The sequence below is a fragment of the Protopterus annectens genome, chromosome 3.part1 (assembly GCF_019279795.1).
Source record: "Protopterus annectens isolate FY-2018-M chromosome 3.part1, PAN1.0, whole genome shotgun sequence".
NCBI classification, from domain to species: Eukaryota; Metazoa; Chordata; order Ceratodontiformes; family Protopteridae; genus Protopterus; species Protopterus annectens.
This window is the reverse complement of record NC_056732.1, coordinates 1,423,916,973-1,423,930,860: the sequence shown is the minus strand read 5'-3', so window position 1 is coordinate 1,423,930,860 and position 13,888 is coordinate 1,423,916,973. Positions and strand designations below refer to the sequence as shown.

Sequence of the window (13,888 nt, the reverse complement as noted above, 5' to 3'; positions counted from 1 at the left end):
GTCACCTCTGAGCAGACGGTATGCAACTGAATAGAGTTGGAGTTTCTTCAGTACTCTGGCAGTATATGACAGGTTTTGGAGTCCCTTTATCCTTTTGGTGAGGAACTTTTGGGGTCTCTCCAATTGCTGCAGGTGTCGGGTGAGATACATCCTGAATGGGGCATTGTACTCGATTATTGGTCTGATAAGTGAAGAGTACAGGGGAACAATGACCTCACTTGATCTGGATGTGAATCCCTTCATGATCAGATGGGCAATGTAGAAGGTCTTTCGAACCACTTTAGCAACGTGAGTGTCAAACGAGAGGCCACTGTCAACCTGGGTACCCAGGTCCCTGATAACCTCTTCTGTGCTTAGTGGGTTGCCACCTATATGGTAGCTTGGGGTTACCTTGTTTTTCCCGAAGGGTATGACTATACACTTTTTTGCGTTTAACTTCAGGCAATGGCTCTGGCACCAGCTATCAGTTTCCGTGAGACCCCTCTGAAGGATGTCTGTGTCCGACGTACTATCCACTATGGCACCCAGTTTGCAGTCATCCGCAAACTTTGTCAGCCATAGTCCTCCTATGTTTGCCTGTACTTCTGAGAAGTAGATGCCGAACAATAGGGGGCCAAGGACTGAGCCCTGTGGGATACCACTTGTAACCGGCTTGGAGTCTGACATGGCTCCAGCAACTCTAACCCTGTGGTTTCTGTCCTTTAGCCAGTTTGCAACCCATCTTGTGACATATGGGTTTACATTTAAGCTGATAAGTTTCTCTATGATACCCGAGTGGGGTATTGTGTAGAAAGCTTTTGCAAGGTCAAGGTAGGCTGTATGGACTGCCTTTCCCTCATCAATGGCCTTGGTAACTGTTTCGAAGAAGTCGACCAAGTTCAAAAGGCAAGATCTGCCCTTGACAAAGCCAAACTGGGTTGGGTCCAAGGTCTGCAAGTCCCCTATGTCCTTGTTTATGAGTTCCATTATGATCCTCTCCATAGCTTTGCAGACTAGGCTTGTTAAGCTTATGGGGCGGTAATTACCAGCGTTCGTAGAGGCACCGCCTTTGTGGAGTGGGACCACAGTTGCCGTAAGCCACTCCTTGGGCACATATCCTGTGGTAAGGCTAAGATTAAACAGCTGCCTTATGTGCGGGTTTAGTTCTTCATTGAGTTCATGTAGCACACAGCCGGGGACACCATCCGGTCCCATTGATGCTGTGTTTTTAGCTTTAGAGAGAGCAGCTTTCACCTGCGCATTTGAGATGTCTGGGAGGCTACACTCTGTTGGGATAGTTATCTCTCCTTTTGGGGGGGAGAGGGGTGAAGTTTGCGCTGAACCTGTCTGCCAGTATGTTGGCAATGTCTGTGGGTTCAGTGATTTTTGAATCATTTTGGACTAATTCTGAGCATATCTGGGAGTTTCCACCCAGGTTTCTGACATAGCTGAAGAAGGCCTTATGATTGTCTTTTGAATCTATGGCAATTTTTTTCTCAAACTTGGCCTTGGATGATTTTATGAGGGATCGTAGTTTCTTGCTAGTACTGATCAAAGATGCCTTCCCTTTTTGGGATTTTGCTCTATCATGTAATAGCTTTCTCCTCTTATTGTAAAGTTTGTTTATGGCTGGGGTCCACCAGACTGGACGTTTGCCATTGGTGGAAAGAGTCTTGGTTTTATTTGGGATTGCCTGATCAATGCAGTCCTGAAGGTGTTCATAGAAGGCATTTGTAAGGGCTTCCGCAGCTTGGGTTGTGGTTTCCATTGGCTCGTGGGCCTTGAAGGATACCACACCTGTCTTGAGTAGTGTGAAGTTTGCTTTAGAGAAGTTCTTCACTGTGGTCTTTTTTGTTTGGGGTGGGGGCGGGATGTGGATTTCTAGTGAGATTAGTTTATGATCTGATATCACCAAAGAGGGATATACTTCCGGTGTGGAGCATTTTGTCCCCATGTTTGTGATGATGAGATCTAGTATATTTTCTCCTCTTGTGGGACGGTGACTAGTTGTTCCATGGCATTTGAATTTATGAACTCCAGGAACCTTTGGGCTAGAAAGTTGGGGCTTGAGTAATGTTCCCAGTCTATATTCGGGTAGTTGAAGTCACCCAATATGATGGTGTTTGGTGATACATTTATACCCTCCAGTGTCTTCAGGAAGGCTGTGTGGGTTTCCTGAGTTTGAGAGGGTGGCCTGTAGCATGCTACAAATTGTAGAGCAGTTTTGCCTATGGTTAATTGCACCTGGATGGTTTCCGATGCTTCGTGCGTAGCCACCAACCTGGAGGTGTGGGTATCCTTGATGAATATGGATACACCCACTCCTTTTGTGGTATGGTCCGGGTTTTGGGGCCGGAACGCATGATATGAGGTAAAACCTGATAGTGTCGGGGTGCTCTCAGGAGCCTTGAACCAGGTTTCAGTCACAGCACAGACATCGATGTTCTCCATACTGAGAAGGGCCTCGAGTGTGTGCATTTTGAGATTTAGACTTCTGGCATTGGGCAGCATTACCCTTAGTTTCTTCCCGTTTTTGTTTTCTAGGGTGGTAGGTTTAGAATTAGAGCCTTGCCTAAAAAAGGCACTATGGGGGTGGCAAGAGCCTTAGCCAATATCAGGAATCCCAGGGGTGACAGGTGCAAGCTGTCCCTTGCGAAGCAGCGTGGCTTGTCAAGCATGTCATCCCAAGCAGACAGACACTGGATCCCCTTTGAATGACACCAGAAATTAAGCCAATTGTTAAAGCTGATCATCTTGTCACTATATTGTGGCATCATTCTTGGTGAAGGAAGGATACTGCTCAGGGTCAGGGTCATACCTGCCTGGGCTACATAATCCGAGAGCTCCTCTATGTCTCTTTTCATGTAGTCCAGGGAGGTACGTCTCAGGTCGTTCACACCAGCATGGACAATGACTGTGTCATACTTGTACTTGCCGTGGAGTGACCTGAGTGCTTGTGTTATGTGGCGGATTCTAGCGCCCGATAGGCAGCTTACCATGACCTTCTCCTTGTTCAGCCTTGTGAGTAGGACGTCAGTGTGTCTGACTATGGAGTCACCTATGACAAGTATGTTTGGTGTTGTATTTGGCCTTAAGGGCAGTGACTGCTTTGCACACTGATTTTGTTTTTTATGTGTTGTTTGTGTGGTGTCTTGAGTTTGCAGTTGCTTGGGTGTCTGCTTTGGAGGCCTTTGCTGTTTAGGTAAATTTTTACTCAGAGCCTCCGAGTATATCTTAGTGTGTTTATGTGTTTGATTCAGTGGTGTGGTTGAGTTATGTGAGACTTGTATTGTGGTGTGTGTAGTTGCCTTCTCCTCCTGCCTGGTCTTGCCAGTCCTGAGTTGAGAGAACTCAGCCTCCAGTTTGGCTAAATAGCTGCATCTCTCGCAAGTGTTAATGTTATGTGGGAGCAGGAGAGGGTTGTCCGTGTACATGAGGCAATTGTAACATTGCCTCAGAATTCCCAGATTCACCAACTGGGCAGGAGAGGACCCCAGCATCTGACCCTTCGACATGCTAGAAAGAATTATGAGTTGGTATGAGACAGAAAAGTAGAGGGCTTAGCAGGGAAGTGGGCACTCCTGGGGGGGTTTTGCAAGTGAGGGATTTGTATAATATAGGAGTGCTTGACCTGCAAAGAAAATGCTTATAAGACAAGGGATATGCTTTTAAGACAAGTGCTGAGCTTTTTGAGAAGAAAAAGCAATTAGGAACAAGTGCTGCACTTTTTAGTGAAGGTGTAAACTGTTTAGGTTCCTAACAGAGTAGTTCTAAGGGAAAAATTGAAGAACAGACTTTATGCAGCCAGAAAAAAGTTTAACCTTGTTAAACCGGCACTGCCCGATGCTGCTCTAGTGGCAACTCCACGCTAAATCGCGCTAAAGCACGTTAAGGCGTGCTTGATAGCAGGGGCTGGAAAGAAGCAGGAATAGACCCAAAACGGACAATAAAACTACAGTTTCAAGTCAGTAACCACTCCTATGGGGGGCAGGGAAGCTGCTCAATGTTATTCACTGCCACTGATCAACAGAGAGACTTTCCTTTAGCCCAAGCAAAAATGGCCTCACAGAAACTTACAAACAGTTCAGGAAACAGCAAGCCTGTAACTGAACTTTTTTAAATCTCAGAAAAGTGGGGAAAAAAAGCAAGATTTTTTTTTTTTGTTTTTGTTTTTTCAGAGATAGCAGAGGTTCACAGGTAATATCAAGTTATAACAGTGCACTAAATGACCCCACACAAGAGTGCTTGGTCAAGGACAGAAAATATGCAAGTTTTGAGAAAAAAACGATTTAAAATTAAGTGCAAACAGGAAATTCAGTAAACAACTGTTCAGTCCAGTACTTGCTCCAAATCTACAGACACGTAAAGCAGGATGTGAGTGTTTCTTCCTGGTTAGAGGTTTAGTGACCAGAACAAATAAATAAACTGTTGATTGTATCAATTTAAGGACAGGAGACAGAAAAGATAGGAATGTTAATGGTATGTAGCCTGTATTATAACAGTAGAAAAGGCAGCAGAATGTAATTAAAATGATCACAAATAGTGTATAGCCAGTGAGCTTCTAAAAATCAGTTAACAATTGTGATATATGTTTTTGTGCAAAGCAGAGGCTGCAGAACAACAGACCTGCATGGTGCGATATTGGCAGGCACATCTGTGACACCTTGTGAGGTGATGTTCAGGGAAGAGTTAAGACAGGCACTGGGTGGAAGTGAAGAGTTACTGAATAGCTGGGTAACTGCAGCAGAGCTAGTAAGAGAGATGGCTAGAAAGGTGCTTGGTGTGACATCTGGAAAGAGGAAGGAGGACAAGGAGACCTGGTGGTGGAATGAAGAAGTACCGGAGAGTATACAGAGAAAGAGGTTGGTGAAAAAGAAGTGGGATTGTCAAAGAGATGAAGAAAGTAGACAAGAGTATAAGGAGATGAGGTGCATGGCAAAGAGAATGGTGGCGAAGGCTAAGGATAAGGCGTATGAAGAATTATATAAAAGGTTGGACACTAAGGAGGGAGAAAAGGACCTGTACCGATTGGCTAGACCTAGGGATCGAGCTAGTAAAGATGTGCAGCAGGTAAAGGTGATAAAGGATAATGAGGGAAATGTACTCACAAGCGAGGAGAGTATGTTGAGCAGATGGAAAGAGTACTGTGAGGGGTTGATGAATGAAGAGAATGAGAGGGAGAGAAGGTTGCATGATGTGCGGATAGTGAATCATGAAGTGCAGTGGATTAGCAAAGAGGAAGTAAGGATAGCTATGAAGAGGATGAAGAGCGGAAAGGCTGTTAGTCCAGATGACATACCTGTCGAAGCATGGAGGTGGTTAGGTGAAACGGCAGTGGAGTTTTTAACTATATTGTTTAATGAAATCTTAGAAAGTGAGAGGATGCCTGAGGAATGGAGAAGAAGTGCTTTGTTAGCATTTTTAAGAATAAGGGTGATGTGCAGAGCTGTAGTAACTACAGAGGGATTAAATTGATCAGTCACAGCATGAAGTTATGGGAAAGAGTAGTGGAAGCTAGGTTAAGAAGGGAGGTGATGATTAGTGATCAGCAGTATGGTTTCATGCCAGGAAAGAGCACTACAGATGCGATGTTTGCTCTTAGAGTGTTGATGGAGGAGTACAGAGAAGGTCAGAAGGAGTTGCATTGTGTCTTTATGAATTTAGAGAAAGCATATGACAGGGTGCCTAGAGAGGAGTTGTGGTACTGTATGAGGAAGTCGGGAGTGTCAGAGAAGTATGTAAGGGGGGTACAGGATATGTACAAGGGTAGTGTGACAGTGGTGAGGTCTGTGGTGGGAGTGACAGATGCGTTTAAGGTGGAGGTGAGATTACATCAAGGAACAGCTCTGAGCCCTTTCTTATTTGCAATGGTGATGGACAGGTTGACAGACGAGATCAGACAGGAGTCCCCGTGGACTATGATGTTTGCAGATGACATTGTGATCTGTAGTGAGAGTAGGGAACAGGTGGAGGAGACCTCGGAGAGGTGGAGATATGCTCTAGAGAGAAGAGGAATGAAGGTCAGCAGGACTAAGACAGAATATATGTGTGTGAATGAGAGGGAGGATAGAGGAATGGTGAGGATGCAGGGAGTAGAAGTGGTGAAGGTGGATGAGTTTAAGTATTTGGGATCAACAGTTCAGAGTAATGGTGAGTGTGGAAGAGAGGTGAAGAAGAGAGTACAGGCAGGATGGAGTGGGTGGAGAAGAGTGTCAGGAGTGATTTGTGACAGACGAGTACCAGTAGGAGTGAAATGGAAGGTCTACAAGAGGGTAGTGAGACCAGTTATGTTATATGGGTTGGAGACAGTGGCATTGACAAAAAGGCAGGAGTCAGAGCTGGACGTGGCAGAGTTAAAGATGTTAAGATTTGCACTGGGTGTGATGAGGATGGACAGGATTAGAAATCAGTACATTAGAGGGTCAGCTCAGGTTGGACAGTTTGGAGACAAAGCCAGAGAGGTGAGATTGCGTTGGTTTGGGCTTGTGCTGAGGCAGGATGCTGGGTATATTGGGGAAAAGATGCTAAGGATGAAGCTACCAGGTAACAGGAAAAGAGGAAAGCCTAAGATAAGGTTTATGGATGTGGTGAGAGAGGACATTCAGGTGGTTGGTGTGACAGAGCAAGATTTAGAGGACAGGAAGAAATGGAAACAGTTGATCTGCTGTTGCGACCCCTAACGGGAGCAGCCAAAAGAAGAAGAAGACAATGTGATTCTGCTGCACTGGAAACTTGATGACAACTGTACTGATATATATATATATATATATATATATATATATATATATATATATATGTGCCACTCCATGCATTTACCAGCAAAAAGTCATGTCCCAGAAGAAAAGAAGCAGTGCTTGTGTGCACTTAGAAATCAGAGTGACAGCAACTTCTTATGTCAACTGCAATTGAGGTACGCCTCAGCATCTGCTGCTTCGGGTTCTTAAAGCTTGAAGAATTTCACATTAGCCAACCGCAGATATACTGTGAATATGAATATGAGGCATCACATTCCTCTTCTGAATAAGTAGGAGTCTAAACTGCCATTAGTTATTCCTTATGTTTTCTTCATCATTCATGTAACAGCTGGATGTTTTGCTACATGCAGATTCATAGATTATCATGCTAGATAATTTTTAGTTTAAGGTTACAATCTGATAGTACTTTAACTACAAATTTTTGGGGACATGAGCATAACTGCATATCACTACACTACAATTATTCATCTCCTAACCAGATCTGCAATACAAAACTCCATTTTTGGAGAATTTAATGATATTTATTGCATAAATAATTCAGAAAAAAATTAGTGAACATTTATCTTGTCAAAGTATAAAAAAGATGTGACCGCCTTATGTATAGTCACACTTCTCTAATATTGACTTATTTTATCATTTAAACATATAATTGCTCCTTTCTCACTTGTGAAACTACTATAAAATTTAGTTTATTTTGCAATTTAAAGAATGGAATTTCTCCATTTCTGCTAGTTACCTTTAATTGCACCACTGACCTCCTTGAACAGAATCATATACGCTTAACAAATGTCATATATTGCTCGAGGTTGCAGAGGAAATACTTTGCAGCACATTGGGATGGTACATTCAGTTATACTGAGTACATCTATTATAATGTTATAACAGCTCAGTTAAATATGCTGCAAAGGACAACACAGAAAGGAAATTAGGATTACAAAGTAATAGGCTAAATTATTAACCCGTTATTCTACTCTGTTTAACATGCACTAAATTTAAGTCTAGAGCTGTTTTATTTAATTCTGTTCCTTCAATGTATCTTTCTTACTTTTATAACAGTTTTTTAATTGCTGTATGGTTAAATGTCAGTACATTTTTCATCAGAACTAATGCCATACAAAATGATCAACACAACACTACAGGTACATGACTGCAACTAAAAAGATAAATAACAACCTTATTGTGAGGTGGGCGGGACAAGTTGACTTTTATCATCTTATATTGTTTCATCTCTAAAACTACTAATTCAGATATTGCCTTACCTTGAGAGTAAGGAAAAATGCATTACACTCAAAATTATGCAGCCTTTAAGTACTCAATCCATAGCTGTTTACAAAATATGAGAATCACAAAAGACTTGACAGTACCAGTTTCACCCCAAACACACAGTTATCAGCATATACCTGTCTTTAACACCTAGACTCTTTGCTTGCAAAAATATTAGTAGTGTGCTTTTCTAGATTATTGAAGAACTGTAAACCTACATTTAGTTTGACATTTTTTTCTGATAAACATTGCTCTAATATAACTGCAAATGATATGTACGTAACATCAGGCAGGAAGACATTTGCCATTTCAAAACTTGTAATACAAACAGTCACTGAAATGGTTGTGACAGAGATGCAGTCTATAGTTTCTACAGCTTCTGTATTAAACCGTTTTTGCAGACTAACTCTTCAGGACCTCCATTTTAGCAGCCCATCAGTAAAAGTGATACAATGCTAATACCTATTTGTTAACCAGGTAATCCTACCGGACTACCTCTTCTTCACATAGCAGTTGTGCTTTTTCTGAATAAAAAACAACATGGCCACAATCAGCAATTTCCCAACAATTCAATTAAACTGTATAGCACCTGGTCTCTGTGTTAGTTAATGATCTCTGTTTTGCTACATGCCTGGATTACCCAACATAAGCCTGATGTTCTCACTGTAACTGAAACTTGGTTGAAACCCAGCATAAATGACTCCAATGTTATACCTCCTGGCTATAGTATCATCCATAATTACTGTATAAAGAGTAAAGGTGGTGGTGTTGCTTTAATATTTCCCAATACCTACCACATTTTCCTTTACAACAAACCAACACCAAAATTCAGTTCAGCAGAGCTTCTTATTGATTTACTCAAAATAAACAATTATAAACAAATACGCACTATTGGCCTTCATATCCTTCCTGGCAACATTACAGCTATAATGATAGAGGATGTGAATGTCAGTTGGTTGAACATAAACTCTAACTCCCCTACATCTAGCATGAACTTATATGGTTTCACACAACTAATTAATAGCCCCACAAATTATAGTAAGACATCAAATTGTGTATTAGACTGGATCCTAGTATCAGACCCTACTCCGCCACAGGAACAATGTCAGATTCTTTCAGTGATCATCTCCCAATCAATAAGACTAAACATCTCACACATCCAGGTAAACACCATATTTATAAAACAGCATGTAACTTTTCCAAGTTTACCCCTGACATTTTCATTACTACACTATCATCTAGTAACTGGAACTTCCTAAAAGTTTTCCCCTTAGATGCTGCTGTAATTGAATTCAAATCAACTTTACAAAATATCCTAAAAAGCCTTGCATCTCCTAGAAGGAAGAGACTGAAGACAAATAATGCAATTTGGCTATTCAAAAAGAGTTGGATGCTAATGCAGAAGAGAGAAAAATATTTTGAAAACTTCAGAATGCTTCACAGTTATACTGAAAAGCAAATAAACAAAGACAGAAAATAATACCATAATAACTTTCAAAATAATGCTAAACACAACCCTAAAAAATTTTGAACGTACCTTAAAGAAAATATTCAACCCAAATCCCTTTCCCATTAACTCACCACTGGAAACTGCAAAACAGTTCAAATATTATTTTGTATATAGCATAGCATCTCTAACCAAGGACTCCTAAACATCTAATCCCAACCGTGCCCAACAGCGACATATCACCACACCCACTTTTGCCTTCAAACCCGTGCACATATCTTATATAAAACTGGTCAAACGTAAACCATGCTCTTTTTCAACTGATGCCTTCCTAGTGAGTTCCTGTAAATAGCAGCCAATAGCATTGCTTATCATGTTTAAATCCTTGTAAATAGGTTAATCCAGGAATCCCATGTTTCCTCTCCCTAAAAAAAGTCTCACATTTCTTGGCATCCATTGCATGGAAACACTACAAACTAACAAAACACACTCTCACCTGAATGCAGAGACACCAACGCTGCTCACAGAGTAAACTAATTAAAATTACTTAAATTTTAACCAAACTAGATGTAGCTTAAGTTTCTTTCATCTTTATTCATGTAATAATGTGAATATTGCCTATAAAAAACTTTGTAATGAATTGAATGACATGTTTATTGAAGGACAAATAGATTTAGATTCATTTAATTTTCTTCAAATAGCATTTCCCACTGTACTGACAATATTTTATTATTTATTTAATTATTTATGTGTTTATTTATTTTGTTATTTATTTGTCTTTTGTTAACTGGGTTAGTCCATCTGGGCTTGTGGCCCATTTTCAGTGGAGACCCGAGGAGAAAAGCTCCACACATAAATAAGTAACAATAAACCATAACAGTAACAATGCTACATATAAGAAACAAGCATATGAAAATATAACTACATGCATTCAAGCCATAGTGAAAATTAACAAATGATAAAAGTTCAGTAAAGAGAGCAGCTGATAAGTGTGTATTGCAATAGGGCAACAGAAAAATAACAAAAATGGCCTAAGAATTTCTTAATGACTGAACTAAGTTGGTTGAGAGTTAAGAGAGGTAATAGACAGAGGAGTTGCAACAGAGGAGGGTCAAGACAGTAGGAGAAAAACAGTTATAATAAGAGAAAGGAGGGGTTGGAGTAGTATGGTAGCAAGAAGAGAAGCTGATGAGATTTAAGTATAGGGTTTCTTAGTGGGATAGCTAGGTACTTCCTCACTAGTTGTTAAAAAGTTATATAACCGAAAGGGAGGAGAAATTGATTATAATCTGATGAGTGTGGGAAGTATGCATTAGTTTGGGTGGGGACAGGTGCAGGAGGGAGATTTAGCAAGGTAGGTTTTCAATTTTCTTTTAAAAAGGCTTGAAGACTGGATAGAACATAAATTAGGGTGTAGGTTTTTCCAAGTTTGAGATAAGGAGCATTTTTTTGTTTGGCCTTTATGTTTTAAGTAGGATTTGATCAGCGCTGCAAAGAGATTGAGAAAGTTTGTATAGGGATAAAAGAGAGGATAAAGAGGGACAGCCTTCTGGTTCATAAAGAAGATAGTGTGTCATCTGTAGCTAAAATAGTTTGAGTAGTTGAGGGAATTCCAGCCTTTGTAGTTGTTTAATGCTAAGGGAGTGATGGGATTTATAAGGGGAGTTACAGGCAAATCTAACAATTTAGTTGTAAGTTTGTTCAAGTTTGGTTAACAGATAAACTTGTAGGTGGTTAAATATAGGGGAAGTGTAGAGTAGGCAGGAGAGTAGATAGGCTTGAGTCAAAGAAATCCTAGAGGTGATGGATAAGAATTTTTTTTTCTAAACAGTAGGCCACATTTTTGATTGGTCTTTTTGTGGGATTCTTGGATATGGCAGTCAAATTTCAGTTGATCAAAGGTTCATAGGTTCATAGGTAGGTACTTGGCTATTGGCCCTAGGGCCTATATAAGCCTAGCTAAATGGTACCCTGGCTTTGGCCACCCAAGAAAATTATTTTGCTGTGCCCCTGTCAAGCAGAGCCACAGAAGTGATCCCAGGGGTGAAGTTCCTATCTCCCATCCAATCATCAAGATTTTTCTTGAAGAGTGCTAATGAGGAGCTTTATTTGATATAGCTAGGTAGTTTGTTCCAGAGTATGGAAAGTCTCTGGGACAGGAATCTATCCCTCCAGCATGTTCTGTTTATTGTGGTGACAAGGTTTAGGTCCCTAGAGCATGTAGCTCAGAGGGATTGGGATTTCTTTCCATGGAGCATGTCCAACAGCTCTGGATTTGACATAGCTTTATATGTTAGGCAGAGATTGCCTCTCAGTAGGCGATATGCAATAGAGTAAAGCTGGAGTTTTTTGAGACGGTCTGCGTAAGGCATCTGTTTGAGGCCAGTAATCCTCTTTATGAGGTATTTCTGTGGCCTTTCCAGTTGTTGTAGATGTCTTGTGAGGTGCATACCAAAAGGGGCGTTGTACTCTATAATGGTTCTAATGAATGATGAGTAGAGGTGAACAATGACCTCTTTTTTTCCTGGATGAGAAACCTTTTGTGATGAGGTGTGCCACATAGAAGGATTTCCTGACTAGTGTGGCTATGTGATTATCAAAGGAGAGACTACTGTCCACCTGTGTCCCAAGGTCTCTTATCACACTTTTGGTGTTAAGTAGACTACCTCCTATTGTAGTTCATGAGTAGAGTTTTTACCAAAAGGGATGACAATGGACTTTTTGGCATTGAGCTTGAGGCCATGGCTTTAATGACATGTGTTCAATTATGTCTATATTAAAGTTAAGGAGTCTCTGTAGATAGTTCCATTAAGAACTTTTAATAAGATTTGTTATAGGGCATAATGGTATGTTTTGTTAATAAGTGTATATAGATCTGGTAACTTAGATTATGCATGAAATTGTTACAATTGCCGTTGCTGCTTGAATTTGACTGGCTTGTGTATTTAATAGTGTGTGGTTTACTAGTTCATTGTTAAAGAAAGTTTTAACTGCGATTTTATGGAATCTTAAGTTCAAAATATGTTTGGTTATTCATATTAATTCATTAGAATAATGGTATTTTATAATAGAAAGTTTTTTAAAATGTTATTTTCTTAAATAAGGCATGTCGCTTTAAATTTTTGATATATCAGCTGATGCATCTACTAGCTTATTTAAAAAGTAACAGCTCACTTGTTATTTTATCTGATGAAGTTTGTGCATTAAATCGGACGAAAAGCGCTTCAGTTAATAAACAAATTGTTTCCAACTACGTTTGCCATATTATTTCGTGGATTTTGAAGTTTTGAGAATATGTCACAGATTAATTAGCTGAGAGCCCTTCCTCCAACTTCCTCCGATTAGCTCAGTGTGAAATGGCAGAAACAGTCACAAGTTAACTTCTTAAATAACAAAGCTGAAACCTGAAACAACTTAAAAAAGCTTGAAAGAACTAATGAGGTGCTTACTCCAAGGCGTAGTCCAGGCAACCCCTGTCAGCCAATGACCACAAACAATTCATTCTCACTGAAATGCTATACTGGCCTTGGCTAAGCTATGATGGCCGGGGACATGTGCTCAGATGCACACCCTCTACTAACAAACAACTAGGCCCAAAACACAAGCCTGAATATGGACAATGCTACACTACCAACACTACTTAGGTAGAAAAAAACTGCAGAAATGTTTAAACAAATAAAGGATCAAGGAGACTCTAGGGAATGCTGTTAAACGCAAACAAGTTATATAGGTTCATAGGTTCATAGGTAGTTACTAGGCTATCTGCCCGAAGGCATTTATAAGCCTAGCCAGAATATGTTGGCTTTTGCCACCCCCTTAGATTAGTTCCCTGTGCCTCTGTCCAGCAGAGCCATTGAAGTGATCCCTGGGGTAAACATTCTGTTTCCCATCCACTCATCAAGGTTTCTGTTGAAGAGGGTTAGCGAGGAGCTCTGCCTAATGTAGATTGGAATCTTGTTCCAGAGCATGGGAAGTCTCTGGGACAGGAATCTATCCCTCCAGCACGTCCTATTTATTGTTGTGGTGAGGTTCAGATCCCTGGAGAGTGTGGCTCGAGCGGATATGGTTTTCTTTATGTGGAGCATGCCCATCAATTCTGGGTTGGACATGGCCTTGTATGTCAGGCAGACATCCCCTCTCAGTAGGTGGTATGCAACCGAGTACAGCTGGAGTTTCTTCAGTCGCGCTACATAGGGCATCTGCTTGAGGCCAGTGATCCTCTTGGTGAGGAACTTCTGTGGTCTTTCCAGTTGTTGCAAGTGTCTTGTAAGGTACATCCCAAATGGGGCATTGTATTCTATGATGGGTCTGATGAGTGATGCATAGAGGGGCCCAATGACCTCTTTTGATCTGGATGCAAACCCTTTTGTGATTAGGTGGGTCACATAGAAGGATTTTCTAACCACTTTGGCAATGTGATTATCAAAGGAGAGGTTATTATCTA

The 13,888-nt window shown here is 40.7% G+C and overlaps 1 protein-coding gene across 1 annotated transcript in view; it reads right to left on the bottom strand.

The window, feature by feature from the left end:
* The window catches only part of ZNF804B (zinc finger protein 804B), a 1,426,814-nt gene that overhangs the window by 67,189 nt on the left and 1,345,737 nt on the right, over positions 1-13,888 (bottom strand). The window lies entirely within an intron of this gene.